This window comes from Adiantum capillus-veneris, chromosome 19, assembly GCF_014529385.1.
Source record: "Adiantum capillus-veneris isolate H3 chromosome 19, ASM1452938v2, whole genome shotgun sequence".
In the NCBI taxonomy this organism is placed as follows: domain Eukaryota; kingdom Viridiplantae; phylum Streptophyta; class Polypodiopsida; order Polypodiales; family Pteridaceae; genus Adiantum; species Adiantum capillus-veneris.
The window spans coordinates 27,424,117-27,442,661 of record NC_140949.1 but is presented as its reverse complement, the minus strand read 5'-3'; positions in this window follow the sequence as shown (position 1 = coordinate 27,442,661).

Here is an 18,545-nt window from a genome sequence, read left to right as displayed (position 1 = left end):
TAATTGTGGTGAAGAAGGACATTATGTGCTAGACTTTCCTCATCTGCCAAGAGAAAGAGGTGGTATCTATCCGTTATTTGGTAGGGGAAGGGGTTAGGCATAACTTAATGGCCCGAGGGAGCAAGTGGTCGAGAATCCAATGCAACCAGCTCCTCCGGATGGCGATGAAGTCCCTAGGGTGAACATCATTGGTGTAGATAAGCAGGATGTCAAATTTTTGGCCAACAAAAGGGAAAGAGATGAAAGGAAACAGAAATCAAGCAAGAAACTAGAGCCCGTAAAGGTGAAGGGAAGGTGTACAAGGGTATGGAGTAGCCGAAAATTATCCAGAAGAGAAGGCATTGTAAGATCAAGCAAGCAGAGTTCCATCTTGGCCGTGTCTACCCTGAAATATGATTTGGTGTAACATTTAATGGTCTAAAAACTTATGTGTAGCGGAAATTAGCATGAACATAGTGGGCATTTCATTAGCATAGATTCCTAATGAGAATTACAAAAGTGCTTGGGTGGAGAGAGCAACAAAAAGCATAACACCTAGTTAGATAGCATCAACAATACTTTCAAAAGAGAGAGAAATTAAGCTATTTACAACAGTTGAGGACCGGATTTGCATGGAGCCGGTCCCCCCTCCAAAAGGCTTTGTATTATGGTTTCTCCCATCAAGAGAGACATTGTACAATACAATTCTTTGTGTTCCTTCAAGACTGGCTAGTGCAATGAAGATGAAAGCTTCATGCACTAAGCAAAACACTTAGTAAACACAAATTTAATTATCCCCGTTCTCAGACCCAAGACCTCACACACCTTCGACGATGGTGAGAGCTAGCAGGGTATGAGAGTAGATTGAGAGGAAGAAGGAGTATCTTACGAGGAAGATGTACATCTCCTCACATAATCACTCATATTAGCATAGCTTTAGCTTAGTAATTAGCTTGGCAGAGGAGATGATCATGCATTGAATCTTGGCTCTTGGTTGGATTTGCATCCACAAGCCAAGAGTGTGTCGATGTAGGCTTCTATCTCACAAGCTTGGAGTAGGTGATGAGCTCTCCATTAAAGCTTGGGAAGAGATAGTCTTCTCTTTCTTCACACATGAGATTGTGTGAGTGTGTGTGTGATAATTCCTTGCAAAAATCAGCCCCCTCTCTCTCTTGGGCGAGCCCTCTTGCTATTTGCTCTTGCTCCAGCCTTATTGGCCCTCCCCAAGTCAAGCCAATGACCATTAAGCAGCCTAAGTGATAGCCTTCTGAGATGTGTCCCCCTTTCCCCTTTTGTGAGAGCTTTAGGTAATTTAATAATTAAACTAAACTCTCATTGGACCCCTTTGCCTCCTGGCCAATAGGAATCAGGCAAGCCATTGGGCTCCTGAATGCTCATTTGACCCGTTGGGAGACTGTCCAATAGTCTTCTAGGAGACTTAATTCACATTGGTTCTTTTATTAAGTGTTTTTAAATTAATTAAACTAGATTTACTCTACCCTAATTCTCATTGGTCCACCTCCAAGGCCATCCAATAGGAATTGGGCACACCTTGTGGGCATCTGGGCTAGGGAGCTGACATGTGTCCCTAATTCCCTTTGTGTAAAGGGAGCCTGTGTATGTGTGTGTGTGTGTGTGTGTGTGACTTTTTCTCTTATCCCCTAGAAGAAGGGCTCGCCCCCTCTCACGTAGGGATATGCAAAGACTTTTTAGTCACACCAAAGCATCCAATTTCCCCTAGGGTTGACCTTTGGACACAACCTTTGAATTTTGGAACCTTAGCGTTTTGGAAGTCTTAATGGGCTGAACCTTAGGGTCTTTTTATCCCATTGTTGCACATGGCTCTTTTGCAGATGGCCCCCCCTTTGGATCCCTATTTTCCCTCCTTTGGATCCCTACTGTGGCCGGTCTGCTAGCTTAACCAATATTCTAGCTTTTTCTCCCCTAGCACTTCCCTACATTAAAATGATCAGTTTAATATGAGAAAATCATTTAGGAGAATTAGATATTGATTATTATGACATTACCTCTCTCTTGAAATCATAGTCATCCTCTACTATGGTGTAGAGAAGATAAAGCATATTCATGAGTCCTTTTCTTAGCGGGTAGAGGATCCCTATGTTACCCTACGACATCATTCCACAATGGATGACTAGTCCATTTGGCGCTGGAGAGCCTGAGGCTACCGCAAGTATATCTGCACATTAGTCCTATCAGTCTTCCATAGTAGAGTGACAAGCTCTACTTGGTGTTTGGGAGATGTCGTCTCCGCAAACTTGATCTAAGCATGCATACTACTTCATTTTTGTGCACAATAAAGAAAAAGAGAGTCTTATAAGACAAAAAAAACTTTGTTCATTTTTAACATTTTGTACATTTGCTTACTCTTGGGAAGCATTGTAAGCATTGACAAGGTTTAGGTTATCATTTAATTGTATGCCTTGCATCCATCTAGCATCTTCAAAAGAATAATTCTTAAACTTAATAAGATATCGTTGGATAGTCTTACCGCCTCTTAATACCTTGTCTTCATGTCGGAGAATGGACTCGGGCTGCAGCACCTCCTCTTGGTCCTCGATCTCCGGTGGGTCTTCAATAGTTGGTTCTTGAGGTGGCTCTCCTTTGTAAGGCTTTAATAGGCTCACATGAAAATCATTGTGTATGAGCCAATGATTGGGCAACTTGAGTTGATAGGCCATCTCATTAATTGGCCTAAGAATCTGGAAGGGACCATAGTACCTTTTTGCTAGTTTAGCATAGTACTTTTGGTGGCCTGTAGGATTCTTTCCCGTCGTGTGCCTTAATCGAGCCTTGGGAAACTTTAATAAGACCCAATCATTTTCTTTAAAGGCTTGGGCTCTTCTGTGCTTGTCAGTAGCAGCCTTTTGCCTTTGCTGTGAGATAGAGATAGCATCCTTAATCTTTTGAAAAGATTCTTGTAGGTCTCGGCTATACTCATCTGCAGCGAAGATCTTCCCATGTACCTTAAGTAGCAAGGGACTTTTTGATCTTCCCTCAATTACCTCGAAAGGTGCTTTTCCCGTGGAAGTATGTACAGTGTTATTGTAAGCATACTCCACTAAGGGTAAGTACTTCTCCCATTGGGATCTTTGATCTACTTCCGTTACATAGGCTTTTAGTAGATCGAGAATGGTTAGGTTAGCTATTTCACTTTGGCCATCCATTTGTGGATGATAGGCCGAAGAGAAGTTTAGCCTTGTTCCTAAATTCTCAAAGAGACCCTTCCAGAAACTACTGGTCATTCTAGGATCTCTATCCGACACTATGGACATTGGCAAGCCATGGTACTTGAAAATTTGTGAAATGAAGAGGGTTGCCATTTGATGGGCTTTGATAGTCTTTTTGACAGGTATAAAATGAACTTGTTTATTGAACCTGTCTACTATCGTCCATATTCTCGTATTCCCATGGATAGACTTAGGCAATCCAAAGATAAAATCCATGGATATGCTCTCCCATAGTGAATTAGGGATTGGAAAGGGTTGAAGCAATCCAAGTTGCTTCCCTCTATCAAATTTTGTATTTTGGCAAACCACACATTTAGAAACATACTCTTGTATGTTCACTTTCATGGTAGGCCAATAGAATATGTTTCAATTCCCTTTAAGGTAGACTCAATCCCTCTATGCCACGCATACGGTGGAGCATGAGATTCATACATTACTTTCTCTCGTAGTGAGTTAGTAACGCATAGTCTATTGCCATAGATAAGATAACCGTCTTGTAAAGTAAATGGTTCTTCTTTCTTCCCTAATGCAAGGGCTGAAATCACATCTCTAAAATCGGGATCAATAGCGTACTCATCTATCATTGAAGATAGATCATTGTGAGTTGCTATGGAAACCGCATTCACTCTCGGCCGTCTTGAGAGTGCATCAGCGACTTGATTATGCTTGCCAGCAATGTGAGCAATATGAAAATGAAATTGCGAAAGGAAATTTGCCCACCTCATTTGTTTGTCGGAGAGCTTGGTCTGCGTCATGAAGTACTTAAGACTTTGGTGATCCGTTCACAGAATGAAAGGAGTTCCCAATAAATAGTGCTTCCATGAGTCTAAGGCTTGTAGAACTGCAAGGAATTCCTATTCATATATGCCTAGAGCTTGCTCAACAGGGTCGAGCCTTCGACTCTGATAGCCTATGGCGTGCCCTTCTTGGAGTAAAACAGCTCCAAGGCAATCACCACAAGCATCACATTGGACCTCAAATGGTTTTGAGAGATCCGGTAGTGTAAGCACAGGTTGAGAGATAAGCTTTTCGAAAGCATTTTTCTCTTTAGCAGACCATGTATACCTAACGCTTTTCTTTGTTAGGTCATGTAATGGTTCCGCAATTTGTGAGAACTTTTCTATGAAGCGTCTATAGTATGCACACATACCTATAAAGCTTCTTATAGGTATGCACACATACCTAAAAGCTTCTTAGTTCATGAAGATTCCTTGGTTTAGGCCATCCTTTTATTACCTCTAACTTTGATGGATCCATTTGGATGCCATCTTGAGAGATAATGTGACCTAAATATTGAATCTCTTGCAAGAAAAATTCACTTTTCTTTCGATTAACATAAAGTTTATTCTCTCTCAAAACTTGAAATATTACCTGGAGGTGTTGCTTGTGTTCCTCCAATGAATTAGAGTAGATGATAATATTATCAAAGAACACTCCAGTGAAGGCTCGATGAGGCCTGAACAGCTTCTCCATCAAGCGGTTGAATGTGGCTGGTGCATTGGTCAAGCCAAAAGGCATGACAATGTATTCGTAAAGACCAAATGTTGTGCGAAATGCGGTCTTTACAATATCTTGATCAACTATCCTTATCTGATGATAGCCACTTTTTAGGTCAATCCTACTGAAGTAGGTCGATCCTTGTAGCTTATCAAATAGGTCTTGCACCTGTGGAACAGGAAACCTATTCTTGATAGTGATCCTATTTAGTGCTCTATAATCGACACACATACGATATTTGCCGTCTTTCTTTTGCACTAATAACACCGGTGAGCAAAATGGAGATGAGCTAGGCCTAACCATGCCCTTCTCGACTAACTCATGCACTTGCCGCATAATCTCCTCTTGTTGAGCTTGAGAAACTCTATAAGGAGGTTTGTAAGGCGGTGAACTTCCTGGTAGAAGTTCAATTGCATGGTCATCATTACCTCGTTTAGGAGGTAGCTCACAAGGGATGTCGTCAATAAAAACATCTTGAAACCCCTTGAGAAAATTGGATAACTCTAATTCCTTTTGGTTGCTTTTATTTTCTTTTGCTAAAGCATTAAGTTCATTTTGAGAATCTTTAACAAAAATCATATACACGAAAATAGAGCTCTTTATTGACTTGTTGAAAGTTGGTGTATGTACAATGGAGATAGTGTTACCCATTTCCTTAGCATATATATACATGTCTTTTTCCATGAACTTAAAGGAGATTCTCCTTTCAGGAAATTTAACATCGGCAGCCAGGCGGTCAAACCATGGTGCCCTTAGGATTACATCCTCATGCTTGAGAGGAGAGATAAAGAAGTCCTCTTTGTCCACATAGCCTTGGACATGAAGCCTCAATTTCTCGATTAAGGGAGTGACTGAAGCTTCTTGCCCCTTGAAGGCACTGTCTGCAGGTAGGACATCTCCCATCTCATAGGATTGTATGCCTAGCTTGGTGGCCAACTCTATAGATATAAAATTGTGAGTAGAACCAGGGTCAAAGAGAATAAAAGCATCATGTTCTCTTACCTTTCCCCAAGCATGGCATAGAGGAGATCCTTTGTGATGAGTTTGGTGAGTCTTCTCCTCTTGGATTTCAACCAAGGAAGCTCTAGGAGGGTCTTGGCGGTTGTTCTTTTGGGGACAAGCGCGGTACGCATGCCCTTGTTCGCCGCACTTGAAACACCGGTTATCCTTGCGATAACGCTCAAGCGCTTCAGGAGAGAGTTTGTTCTTACCTTTGTAAAGTCCCTTCTCTTTAGCTTTGTTGGAGTTGCCCTTAGGAGACTTTTGGACATTTTCCTTCCCCTTAGGCTCATTGGAACCCTTGTTTTCCGGGGGCTTATTATTTCTTTTAGCCCCCGTTTGGAAATTGATTTGTGAGGCCACCATAGTATGGTGTATTACCACCGATATGGTATGTGGCCTTTGGGAGTTGACATACTCCGCCATTTCTTCGGTTAAGCCCGCACAAAATTGTTGCTTTTGCTCTCCAAAATCCAACTTTTTGAAGACAGTGGCTTTGAGTTGTAGGTCCCAAAACTTGTCTTCATATTTGTGGATGGATTCATTGGGAGAGAGCTTTAAGCTTCGCCATTCCGTGAGTACTTTGTCTTTGGCATCGGTGGCCAAAAACTGCTTCATAATGGAAGCTCTTAAAGCTTTCCATGTTTGTGGAGCTTCACCATTGGCTCGTAGGCTAGACCGCCATTGCCTGGCGGACTTTTGAAAGTGCATAGCTACATGGCGTAGCATAGAGGACTCCGTGAAGCCCTCATCTCCAAACGCCGCATCAAATTGCTAGATAAAGGCCAAGACTTTGTCCGTAGCACCAAAGGTACCATCATAGGTAAGGAAAGAGATGCTCTTCCCTCCCTCTTTGAATTTCTTCAGCTTGGATGACCTCTTCCATGCGGCATATGATTTCCTATGGCCTCTTCTTTTTGATGGTTCAAAGGTTGCACCATCACTTTCTTCAGAAGGTGAAGAATTTGAAGAAGGTGGAGAAGAGGGTGACCTCTTTCTCGCCTTTTTCTTGTCTTGATCTTCTTCGTCTTTACCATCACTTTCATAAGAGGAAGAGGATGAAGAAGATGGAGAAGAGGGTGTCCTCTTTCTCGCCTTTTTCTTCTCTTGCTTTTTATCATCCCTCTTTGAATTATGGTGTGGAGAAGAGTGTGATGGTCTTCTCCGCTTTGGTAGTGATGGAGAGCGTTTAGCCCGCCGTCTTCGTGGAGCCATCTCCGCCGAGGTGGTGGGAGACTCACTTCTTTCTCGTTCCTTCGGTGGAGGCTCTTGAGTTCTCCTTTGGGAAGGAGACGCATCATCAAGAAGTAAATTCTTGAGCCCTTCATACGGATTCTCTTCTTCTTCCCGAACCGGAGAGAGACCTCTTTTGGTAGTCTCACAAGGAGGCTTCCTAGGTGTTCTCTCGTCATGGTGATGAGCTTGGAGAATCCCATGAGCACGGAGCTGCCGTTGCACTTCGCTTTGGAGAGATGGATTGCCCATAGCTTGTTGAAGCCTAGAAACAAGATAGTTAACAAGCATTGAAGCATCATTAGTAGCTTGCTCATAAGCAAAATCAAAGTTATCAACATTAATTTCACTTTCTTTACTATTGTCAGCCATTCTAACAACTTTTAGGTGTACTTTGGCACTTCAAGCCCTAGTTGCTACTCCTCTTTACCCCTTTAGAAAAAGCAGTCATGCTACTGTACCCGCGGCTCGAATACCATTAATTGCAAGGAATAGAAGAGAGGGTCTTTCGACACCAAAACAGCACCAGCTCCTATCAAGCTTCTAATAGGTCAATAGTGGTTAAGCCGTAGGCAAGCCCCGTAGGACTCCACTATTAAGACAATAGCTCTCGACAGGGATGCCCCGTTAACTGCACGAAGGCAGGCGCACTGCAAGGCTGAAAAATCCCTATTCTACTTACTCACAGGAAATTAATAATACCAACCATTTATAGCTAGCTTGAGGACCTCCCTTCTTGAGCAAGAAAAGATAAACCTTGTGCTCTGATACCAATGTAACATTTAATGGTCTAAAAACTTATGTGTAGCGGAAATTAGCATGAACATAGTGGGCATTTCATTAGCATAGATTCCTAATGAGAATTACAAAAGTGCTTGGGTGGAGAGAGCAACAAAAAGCATAACACCTAGTTAGATAGCATCAACAATACTTTCAAAAGAGAGAGAAATTAAGCTATTGACAACAGTTGAGGACCGGATTTGCATGGAGCCGGTCTCCCCTCCAAAAGGCTTTGTATTATGGTTTCTCCCATCAAGAGAGACATTGTACAATACAATTCTTTGTGTTCCTTCAAGACTAGCTAGTGCAATGATAATGAAAGCTTCATGCACTAAGCAAAACACTTAGTAAACACAACTTTAATTATCCCCGTTCTCAGACCCAAGACCTCACACACCTTCGACGATGGTGACAGCTAGCAGGGTATGAGAGTAGATTGAGAGGAAGAAGGAGTATCTTACGAGAAAGATGTACATCTCCTCACATAATCACTCATATTAGCATAGCTTTAGCTTAGTAATTAGATTGGTAGAGGAGATGAGCATGCATTGAATCTTGGCTCTTGGTTGGATTTGCATCCACAAGCCAAGAGTGTGTCGATGTAGGCTTCTATCTCACAAGCTTGGAGTAGGTGATGAGCTCTCCATTAAAGCTTGGGAAGAGATAGTCTTCTCTTTCTTCACACATGAGATTGTGTGAGTGTGTGTGATAATGCCTTGCAAAAATCAGCCCCCTCTCTCTCTTGGGCGAGCCCTCTTGCTATTTGCTCTTGCTCCAGTCTTATTGGCCCTCCCCAAGTCAAGCCAACGACCATTAAGAAGCATAAGTGATAGCCTTCAGACATGTGTCCCCCTTTCCCCTTTTGTGAGAGCTTTAGGTAATTTAATAATTAAACTAAACTCTCATTGGACCCCTTTGCCTCCTAGCCAATAGGAATCAGGCAAGCCATTGGGCTCCTGAATGCTCATTGGACCCCTTGGGAGACTGTCCAATAGTCTTCTAGGAGACTTAATTCTCATTGGTTCTTTTATTAAGTGTTTTTAAATTAAATAAACTAGATTTACTCTACCATAATTCTCATTGGTCCACCTCCAAGGCCATCCAATAGGAATTGGGCACACCTTGTGGGCATCTGGGCTAGGGAGCTGACATGTGTCCCTAATTCCCTTTGTGTAAAGGGAGCCTGTGTGTGTGTGTGTGTGTGTGTGTGTGTGTGTGTGTGTGAATTTCTCTCTCATCCCCTAGAAGAAGGGCTTGCCCCCTCCCACGTACGGATATGCAAAGACTTTTGTCACACCAAAGCATCCAATTTCCCCTAGGGTTGACCTTTGGACACAACCTTTGGATTTTGGAATCTTAGCATTTTGGAAGTCTTAATGGGCTGAACCTTAGGGTCTTTTTAGCCCATTTTTTCACATGGATCTTTTGCAGATGGCCCCCCCTTTGCATCCCTATTTTCCCTCCTTTGGATCCCTACTGTGGCCGGTCTGCTAGCTTAACCAATATTCTAGCTTTTTCTCCCCTGGCACTTCCCCACATTAAATGATCAGTTTAATATGAGAAAATCATTTAGGAGAATTAGATATTGATTATTATGACATTTGGTAAGTGATGTGCAGGGCTAGAAGGCTAACTTTACTTTTAGTCAGTTGTTGCCTTTGAATCCTAAATTATGCAGATAGTGCATTCCGTACAAAACATGGCATTCAGGGTGGGTAGCCCAACTAATGTTCTTCCTTTGGTAGATGATGCCATTGGAGAAGTGGATGCAGGTTCAAGCCTATATAGATGGTGGAATACAAGTTTGCATCATGACAAAAATTGCAATGAGAGAAACAGGTGTTAAAGCAATGGCCAAGTCACATGTGCGCATGAGGATGGCCAAGCATGCTAAAGCTAGGTGTTTGGGTGTGGCTCAGGATGTAAGGGTAAAGGTGATGGCATTGAGCACCTCATCAATTCCTTTGTGATGAAAGCATATGATAACGCGTACCCTATCATCTTGGGTAGGTCATGGCTACTAGAAATAGGTGCTAAATAGAATTGGGAAATCAAGGTTTTCACCTTGCCTCACAAAGAGAGAGGGAGACAGGTGGTGCTAGACGTGAGGACCAAAGAGAGCAATTTCCACCCTATGATGGCAAAAGACAAGGATGACACAATGAGCTATGAGTACGAGATTGAGACCGCTTATAATGAAGGCTATATAGATACAAAAGAGGAGGAAAGCAAAGATGATATGCTAAAGATTGATGCTGATTTGTTTGGGATTATTGTGGAATCTCATGCAAAAGAGGAGGTGCAACTACAGGTTCATGGAATAGGTGCAAAAGAAGTGGACAATATGCTAAGTGGAGATTTGATCAAGCAAGAGAGAGAGTGCTATGTCCAGTTGTGTGCCTCCATTTCAAATCTGTTTTCCACGGAGTACAAGGATATACAAGGAGCAAAGGGTGTTGAGCACAAGATAGTCCTCAAGGACGGGTGCAAGCCTAAAGCACAAAATTTAAGAAGATTGGGAGAAATTCAAAAGGAAGCTTTTTGGCAGGAGATCAACCAGCTGGATGCAAGTATTATATACCCCGTGAAGGAATCTGAATGCATTTTCCCAATGGTTATCACCCCTTTAAAAAATGGGAAATGGTAGGTGTGTTTCGATTACAAACCATTGAATGCGGCAACCAAGAGGAATCATTAGCCATTTCCATTTCAGGATGAGATCCTAAATTAGGTAGCTGGCCATGAGAGGTATTCCATCATGAATGGGTTTTTAGGGTACTTTCAAATAGGGATTGCTTTTGAAGACCAGTTGAAGATAGGGATGCCATTTGGTTTGGTGAATGCCTATGCCACATTTCAAGATTGGGTGAACAAAGTATTTGGTCCCTACTTGGGCAGGTTCACTTGGGTTTTCATGGATGACAATGAGTGCTATGGCTCAAGGGCGTTATTGGGGGATTTGTATTCGAAAGGTGAGATGGGAAGGCACAGGGCCCCTAGTTGTGAGAGGTGCAAGGAAAAGAGTTCCAGCAAAGCTTTAAACAGACAATTTGATTCGAATTCTGAAGCCTGATAACTCAAATCAAATACTTAACATTATCCCTGTTTAATCAAATGTTATTGGAGGAGTTTATGCTCCTTACAAGGATTATCCTGCCTTAATCCAAGTGCTAATTAAGAAAATCAAGCTTCAATAATGATGATAATGTTTGGTCCCATGAAACAATACCAAGTAAGCTTTTTTGCCTTAATTGATCTGCCAAAAACTGCCTTGATCTGCTTCATTTTCCTTCTATTGCTTCAAGTTTGAGAGAGAGTTGATTTTCTTTTTGCTATGGCTATGGGAGCTTCGGCTTCCATTGGCCTTAGGAGTTCCGATTTGGCTTAAGGTTATCGGCTTAAGGTTTATGGCTTAAGATGTTCGGCTTAGGATTGCGGCTTAGATTTACTTAATTTCGAATTTGAATGGGCTTAGGCGGCTTAGATTAGGATTAGATAAGATTGGAACCAACTATGGAAGTTTGGGCTTAGAGCTTAGGATTATGATGGCTTGGTTTAGAGCTTAGGATTATCATGGCTTGGTTTAGAGAGCTTGGGCTTATGATAGCTTATGAGATCCAAGGATAGGATCATGATGGCATATGAGATCTGAGGATAGTAGGATTATATTGGCTTGCTTTAGAGATCTTGTGATTAAGATCGCTAATGAGATTCGAGAAAGTTTGTCTTAGAGAGATTATGATCATCAAGGCTAATGAGTGTCAAGGAGAATATAAGCGGATTATGGCTACTTGGTTTAGAGAGCTTGGGCTTATGATGGCTAAGGACGTCTTGGATTCTCCTGCTAAGGAATGCCCAGAAGAAGAAAAAAAAGAGCCGCTCCCTTTTCTAATAATAGCTCCCCTCCCCGTGGTTGCATGGGAAACCCACCTTCTTGCTATTTACAGCCAACCCATTAGTGATGTCGCTAATGAGTAGCCTCTTGCTGATGTGGCATGGCGAATCCCAGCCTTCACAAAAACAGACGCGGGTGGTGTCGAAATTGTTCGCCTTGGGCTACTGAGAAATTTCCATCACGTGGCCGAGTTTGCTTGAGGCTCACGGAGCTCGGTGCGAGCTCTTTCTCTCCCATGCGCAATCTCTGCGCGCTGCAACGCCATGCCCACCTTTTTCTCCTTGGTTCACACCCTTCCTAAATTTTAGGGTGGCCATTGGCCATATTATGGGCGGCCATAGTTTAAGTGGGCGGCCTTATGGCTTTGTAAGGGCACCATATTAGCCATAATCGGCAAAAGCATTGCCAAGCATGACAATATTATCGAGAATTTTAATTCTTGCATCACTTTTTCGATAGTGCCATATGCCTTCAATATGCAAGTATAAATGATTGCATTCGGAGAGTTTTCCTCTCTTTGCATCTGCTCCAAATAGCAAGCTTCCTGGTCATGCCTTGGTGGGTATATCCTATGATCATTGCATTCCAAGATCCGGTTGAGAGCCAAAAACTCCGAGATGGCACTCCAACCGAGTGGACCGGCGGACTGGTGTGGAACCGGCCGCCTGTAAATCTTTAATGGCCAATAACTTGGCAACCGTAAATCCGATCACTGATCTGAAAAGACCAATGCACTCCACAAAGCAAGCACTTCAGGCCCGTGCATTCACTTCATTTTTATCCCCTCAGTTGTAGTTGCCCAATCCGGTACGGATCTGCAATTGACTCAAAATTCAAGCTACCATAACTTCTTATCTGTAGCTCCAATTGACGAGCCGTAAAGACAGGCCTGTAGAGCACTTCAAGTACTTCAACTTTGATTAATAAAATCCCAGCCATGACCACTTCAAGCATACTCATTGTTTAGAATTACCAAGACATCTTTTGGCCCTTACAGCCGCATCTGGCACACTTTTAACTTAAAATTGTCTTGTTAGCAAGCCCTTATTATTGTTGAATAATCATGTAGGATTCAAATAAACCTATTTGGCATCCCTTTGCTCATTTTCTTATCATGGAAGTGGAGCTGCACGACATCCACCCCCTCTGAACCTGCACAGCCTCTGGTATGTGCCAATTGCACTTAATTAGCTTCATCAAAATCATCACCAGACATATCATCTGATGTATACATAACATGATCCTCTAGAGGTGGATCTGAATGGGAATCTTCAAGAACAATCTCGCCTTCTTGCTTCTTGAATAGCTTGATCCGTTTTCCTGCAATAGACACCTTGAGCAGAGTGACATCAAGTTTTCATATTTGATATGTCACATTATCAAAAACATGTAGTGCCACATATGGTCCAAACCACCATTTAACCATTTTCCACATAGCAGTATATTGATTCTCCAAGCTACTGTCATAGACAAGTACCCAGTCACCATCTTTAATAACATGTGGTCATAGTCTATGCTTTCCATCAAATGCTGCTTTATTCTTCAACCTTGCCTCCTTAATCTTCTCTTTAGCCTATTCAATATCCTCTTAACGCCTCTCAAGCTGGCGAATACGTAGAGCAAGCAAGCCTTCAGTAGACATACCTTCTTCCCATGGCATTATGGTCCAAGTCATAACTGCTTCCTCTATAGGCATAATGGGTTTTTTCCCATGCATCAATTCAAATGGCATAAACCCTGTAACAGAACTGTGTGTAGTGCGATCAGCCCATAAAGCAAATGGCAAGAGTTTAGGCCAATCACCAATATGTCCTTCACACACCTTCGCCAAAGCTTTAACAATAGGCGGACGTCCTCTTTCACTTTTCCCGTCTGGATTATATGCTGTAGTGAGAGCGAGTTTAATGCCGATACGAGCAAAAAACTCTCGAGCTTTCATCTGCATCCAGCTCTCCTCTATCTGTAGTAATTCTGCCAACACATCCATACTTGGACATAACATCTTCAAGCAAGAATTTGCATACTGAACTAGTAACTTCGGTACGCAAAGCTCTGCCTTCAACCTAATTAGTAAGATCTTCTCTGGAAAAAACAATATACCTCATCTGCCACACTCCTACTGGCATTATAATAAGTTCCACCACCCACTTTTAGTGCATAGCCAGTGGATAGGTGGGATGCAATCCATCTCTATGTATCACATTAAAGTGTTGTTGACATATTAAACATGTTTTCACAAATTGAACCACATCTTTTTACATACCAATATCGGTCTTTAATCTTGACAAAATTTACCCAGACTCCTCTGTGTCCAGCCCATAGACTTTCATGAAACTCTTTGATCACCTGTTGTTGAGTTGCTTTATCACAAATAACCCGTTGTGGTACTCCTCCTATGCACTTCGGTTGCTTCCATAAATGTCCATCTTTCAAAAAATAGTCATAGGCCTTTTTCCTGATCCTGTTGTAATCTTGGTCACTCCATCCTTCTTGTTTAGAGAGAGTTCTTAGGTAGCGGCCAATCATAAGCCACTCTCTGTCATAGAAATCTTCAAAAAATACTTCAAAAACATGAGCAATATTACCACAATTGGCATGTAGATCAGAGGACGTGTAGAACTTCAAGCCAACATCATCACTTGTGATCAGCATCTCTTCTTCATATTCAAACCTGGCTCTTGATAACATATCTACAACAGGATTATCTCTACCTGCAATATGACAAAATTCAGGATTAAGAGACTTAAATTAGGCTATCCATCGTAGCATGGCAATGTCCAGAGTAGAGCAGTTTGCAATCATCCCTATCAGTGGCAAGCAATCTGTCTCTACCACGACAGAAGCTCCAATAAAGTATTCTTTATCAGACCTTAAAGCAGTAGCAACGCCCCAAAGATCCCTCTTAATCTGTGGTGTTGAGCCAGCAGAGGATCACACCCACATTTTTGCTCACACTCATCATTTTGTAACCATTGATTGTAATAAATGTCTTTCCGACATTAATTTTGATTTGAGCCATTCATTAAGTAACGGGAATGAACTTCCCTGATGCGAGGTTAAGAAGAGAGAATGAAACTACAAGGATCAACACTGATAACATCTATTTGGGGCTATACAAATATAATAATGGAGAGCAAGATCTCTATTATAGATGTGAAGAACCCTACACCGGAGAGCTGACAGACCAAAAAAGACTTTATGTCTTTACCTACACAGAGGGATCGGAAGTGAAAATTGCCGCTTACGACAAGTATGGGAGGCAATACTCAACAATGGGCAAGAAAGAATTAGAAGGATATACATACTTTGGGGGACCACTACATCAGTATTATGTTACTGACTCTCGAAGCCCGGACCAATGGGATCATTACATTCCAGAGAGTCAATGGATACGAATCGAGGTAGTGCAGTTCCAATCCCCACGTATACCACTCCAGGTCCAAGGTTCGAAGCGGAACCATCACATTTACCTCCTAGTAGTAGACTCAGGGCAGGGGAACCGACAAGGGTAACCCATGAAGTCCATGATGCTAGAGAAAGCTTTAGCCGCGACACAGGAGCAATGAGATTTGTAGCAGACCACAGACGTATGAGACCATCTCAAGTAGCCAAGTGTATGCCAAAGAAGTATGGTGGTTCAGGAGATCCGTATGCACATGTGTCACTCTTTAAGCAAGTCTTAAGAGCTGAGCAGATAACAGATTTCCATACACAATATGAGGGATTTGGTCTTACTCTAGAAGGTACGGCATTGACATGGTTTCAACCACTGAACAGAGGAGGATTCCATGACATTGACCATTTTCTAAGAGAGTTTGCTGAGGAATTCTCAAAACGAGGGATTAAGCACAATACGGTCTCACAAATATATGCTTTTAAATAGAGAGAACACGAAAAAGTGAAGGAAGCTTCACTTCGCTTCAAACAATACATTGAGAGATGTCCAGTACATGAACGACCACAAGATGATAGACTATCTGTTCTCTTTATTGAAGGATTGAGAAACGACACTCTCAAGAAGGACTTGCACTTGAAAGCTTGTACAAGTTTCAAGCAAGTAACGAGAGAAGCATTGTACTTAGTGGATAACTGTACGGTTTATGGAGAGGTGTCAGCGGATACAGATTTTGCATCCAGTAGCTCTTCCTCTGTAGCGAGCGAGACTACCACTAAAAAGAATGTTCAAACAACAACCATGCCAAATGTAGAGCAAATGATAGAAGATGCTCTAAAAAGGATGGCACCATACCAAAAACCATTGCCAAAACCACTGAAATGGTGTGCTATTGAACAAAAATGGACAAACCATCCAATGGAGGAGTGCTATTACAACAAAGGGTATGTAAGGGAGCATCAGTCACCTCCTGCTCAATTAGCACCACCTCAAGTACATCCAGTACATCGATACCCAACGGGAAATGTACCAGGACCTATGGGGATAGAAAGACCGCAACCGGTATTGGGACAACAACCACCTTTACCAGGAGCAAGACCAGTGGGCATTAGATATGCACCAACCTTAGAGAATCAGGAAGAACAAGCCTTAGTGCCTGTTCAAGCCTATTATAAACAATCTGGTGCACACATGTCTCCAATTGTGTATTACCCACCAGAAGAACCCAAACAACCAGAACCATGGGGCATGATTGGGAATGTTGGAATACCAATAGTTACAAGTGCTTCTGATGAAGAGAGATACAATTTGGACGCAAGAACATTGATGTTCATAGCTCATGGAGGGTTAACAGGACAAAGACCATCCTATCCACAAAGGACGAATCAAGTGGGACCAAGACCAGCACTAGGACCCTGTTACAAGTGTGGAGGCGACCATCTGATGAATGTTTGTCCACATACGGAAATCATTAGAATTAAGGCTTATTGCAGTGAGTGTGGGGTTACTCACTTCATTGAGGATTGTTCAAAGAATCCAAACAAAGTGCAAAAGACGACATTGAATATGCTAGAAACTATTCCTACCAGGAGTGGGTCTAAAAATGAAACTCTGATACCAACGCAAGTTGTTACTAGAGCTCAAGCTAAGAAAACCACTAGAGAACCTGAGAATGAAAAGTTAGCGACTGAAGTGGTTAGTCAAGGACCACGGAGTCAGAGAAACACATGGAAAGCTAGAAAAGCACGCATGAAGTTGAGAAAAGAACGTGAAGACGCTATTCTAGCTGAGGAACTAAAGCGAACTAAAGATAGATTAGAAAAACTTGAGAGTCAAAACGGGAAACGAGAGATGAGCCCGGAAAGAACGAAACAAAAGAGTATCAAAGAAACAACGAGCTTAAGCTCAGGGGGATCAGTGCTAGTCGACAAAGTACACGAACCATTGGACGCACTGATGAGAGCTTACGAAGCTAGGTTAAAGAACAACCAAACACAAGAACAGAGGTGGATGACATACCCAAACGCGGAATTGGAAAAGCAGAGACTTGAAATGTGCCAGAGAATGATCGAGACTGCACAAGCCTTATTAGAACCACCAAAAGAAACAATGAATTGTGGGAAGGAAAACCCAATTCAGCAAGAGACTATCGTTTCACGGGTAGCTGAAAAGACTCCCAGTGCACAAAAGCCTGAAAATACACAAAAGGATGACCGCATAGTATTGAACACAACCGATCAGGAGATAGAGAGTTTTCATCCAGTCATACAGAGGATTTACGGAAAAGATGCGGATTACAATGAATTTTGGAAACAAGTGAGAGAGGCAAACTTTGCAAACGAGCTAAGTTGCCAAGCTAATCAGACAAATTGGGAAAAGGACATCAGGAATCCTCCCATAGTGGAATTTGAGGCAGGATCTCAAGTGGACTTGGATCTGCAATCTTACTGGGGAGATGGGGGCTCTGTTAGAACAATGGAGAGCAAACCTCATTCACTGAATACCTTACCTTCATACTTAGGAGAGTATGAAGCAAAATCCGAGATTAGAGCACTTCCCTCACGAAGAATCTCATCAGAAAAAGTCATGGACTCGCAAGGATTGATAGAGATCTTGTCAACACCAGTGACATGCACTATCACTCTAGCTGAGCTTTTGAGGCTAAGAACACATATGTGGACCACTGTAGGAAAATGCTTGGAGAAATTTGGGATAAAAGACCCAACATCGAGACTGCAAGAGGGTATACAAGAGCTGAGCAAACCACAAAAGAACGCTAAGCCTGTACCCTTAAACAAGGTCGGAGAGTATTGTGAAGGTGAAGAGGGGAATACAACCTTACCAGTTGAATTCCAAGGAGTGAACACGATGGCAATACTAGACAGCGGAGCTGGGGTAGCCATTGCTACAAAACAAATCTGGAAAAAATGGGGGAAACCAGCAATAAGGAAGACTAGGTTGAAACTCCAATTAGCAGATGGACACATGGAGAAACCTATGGGGTTATTAGAGAAAGTCGTAGTGACTTCTTGCGGCATTGAATACGAACATACTTTTGCTATTGTCGATTTTGGCAAGGAGAATAACTATGATATCATAATGGGAAGACCATTCATGAGACAGTTGAAAATGGTCCAGGATTGGGGCTACGATCACATATACCTGAGAAATATGGAAACCACTACACGTGTGAACCTGAAAGACCATAGCTACAAAGATGTGAACCGAACACCGGTAGAGGAGTTTGATTCAGCTACTTTGGCGAGATTCGAATTTCCAGCTTGGTTAGGTAAGCCCAAGGAGTTATGGATGTGTGGAGCTTCGAGATGTGGAAGTCTAACGAGAGAAGAAGATGTTTTAGAGAGGGCAATCGAAGACGAAACTTATATAAGAGAACCCTTTCTAGAGGACACGTTTGAACCATTAGAATGGACACACATTCTAGCAACCCTAGATGTTTGTGCAATTCCGGATGGTCCCACAACGAAATTTTGCGACAAGGACGAGTACGACGTGGTTC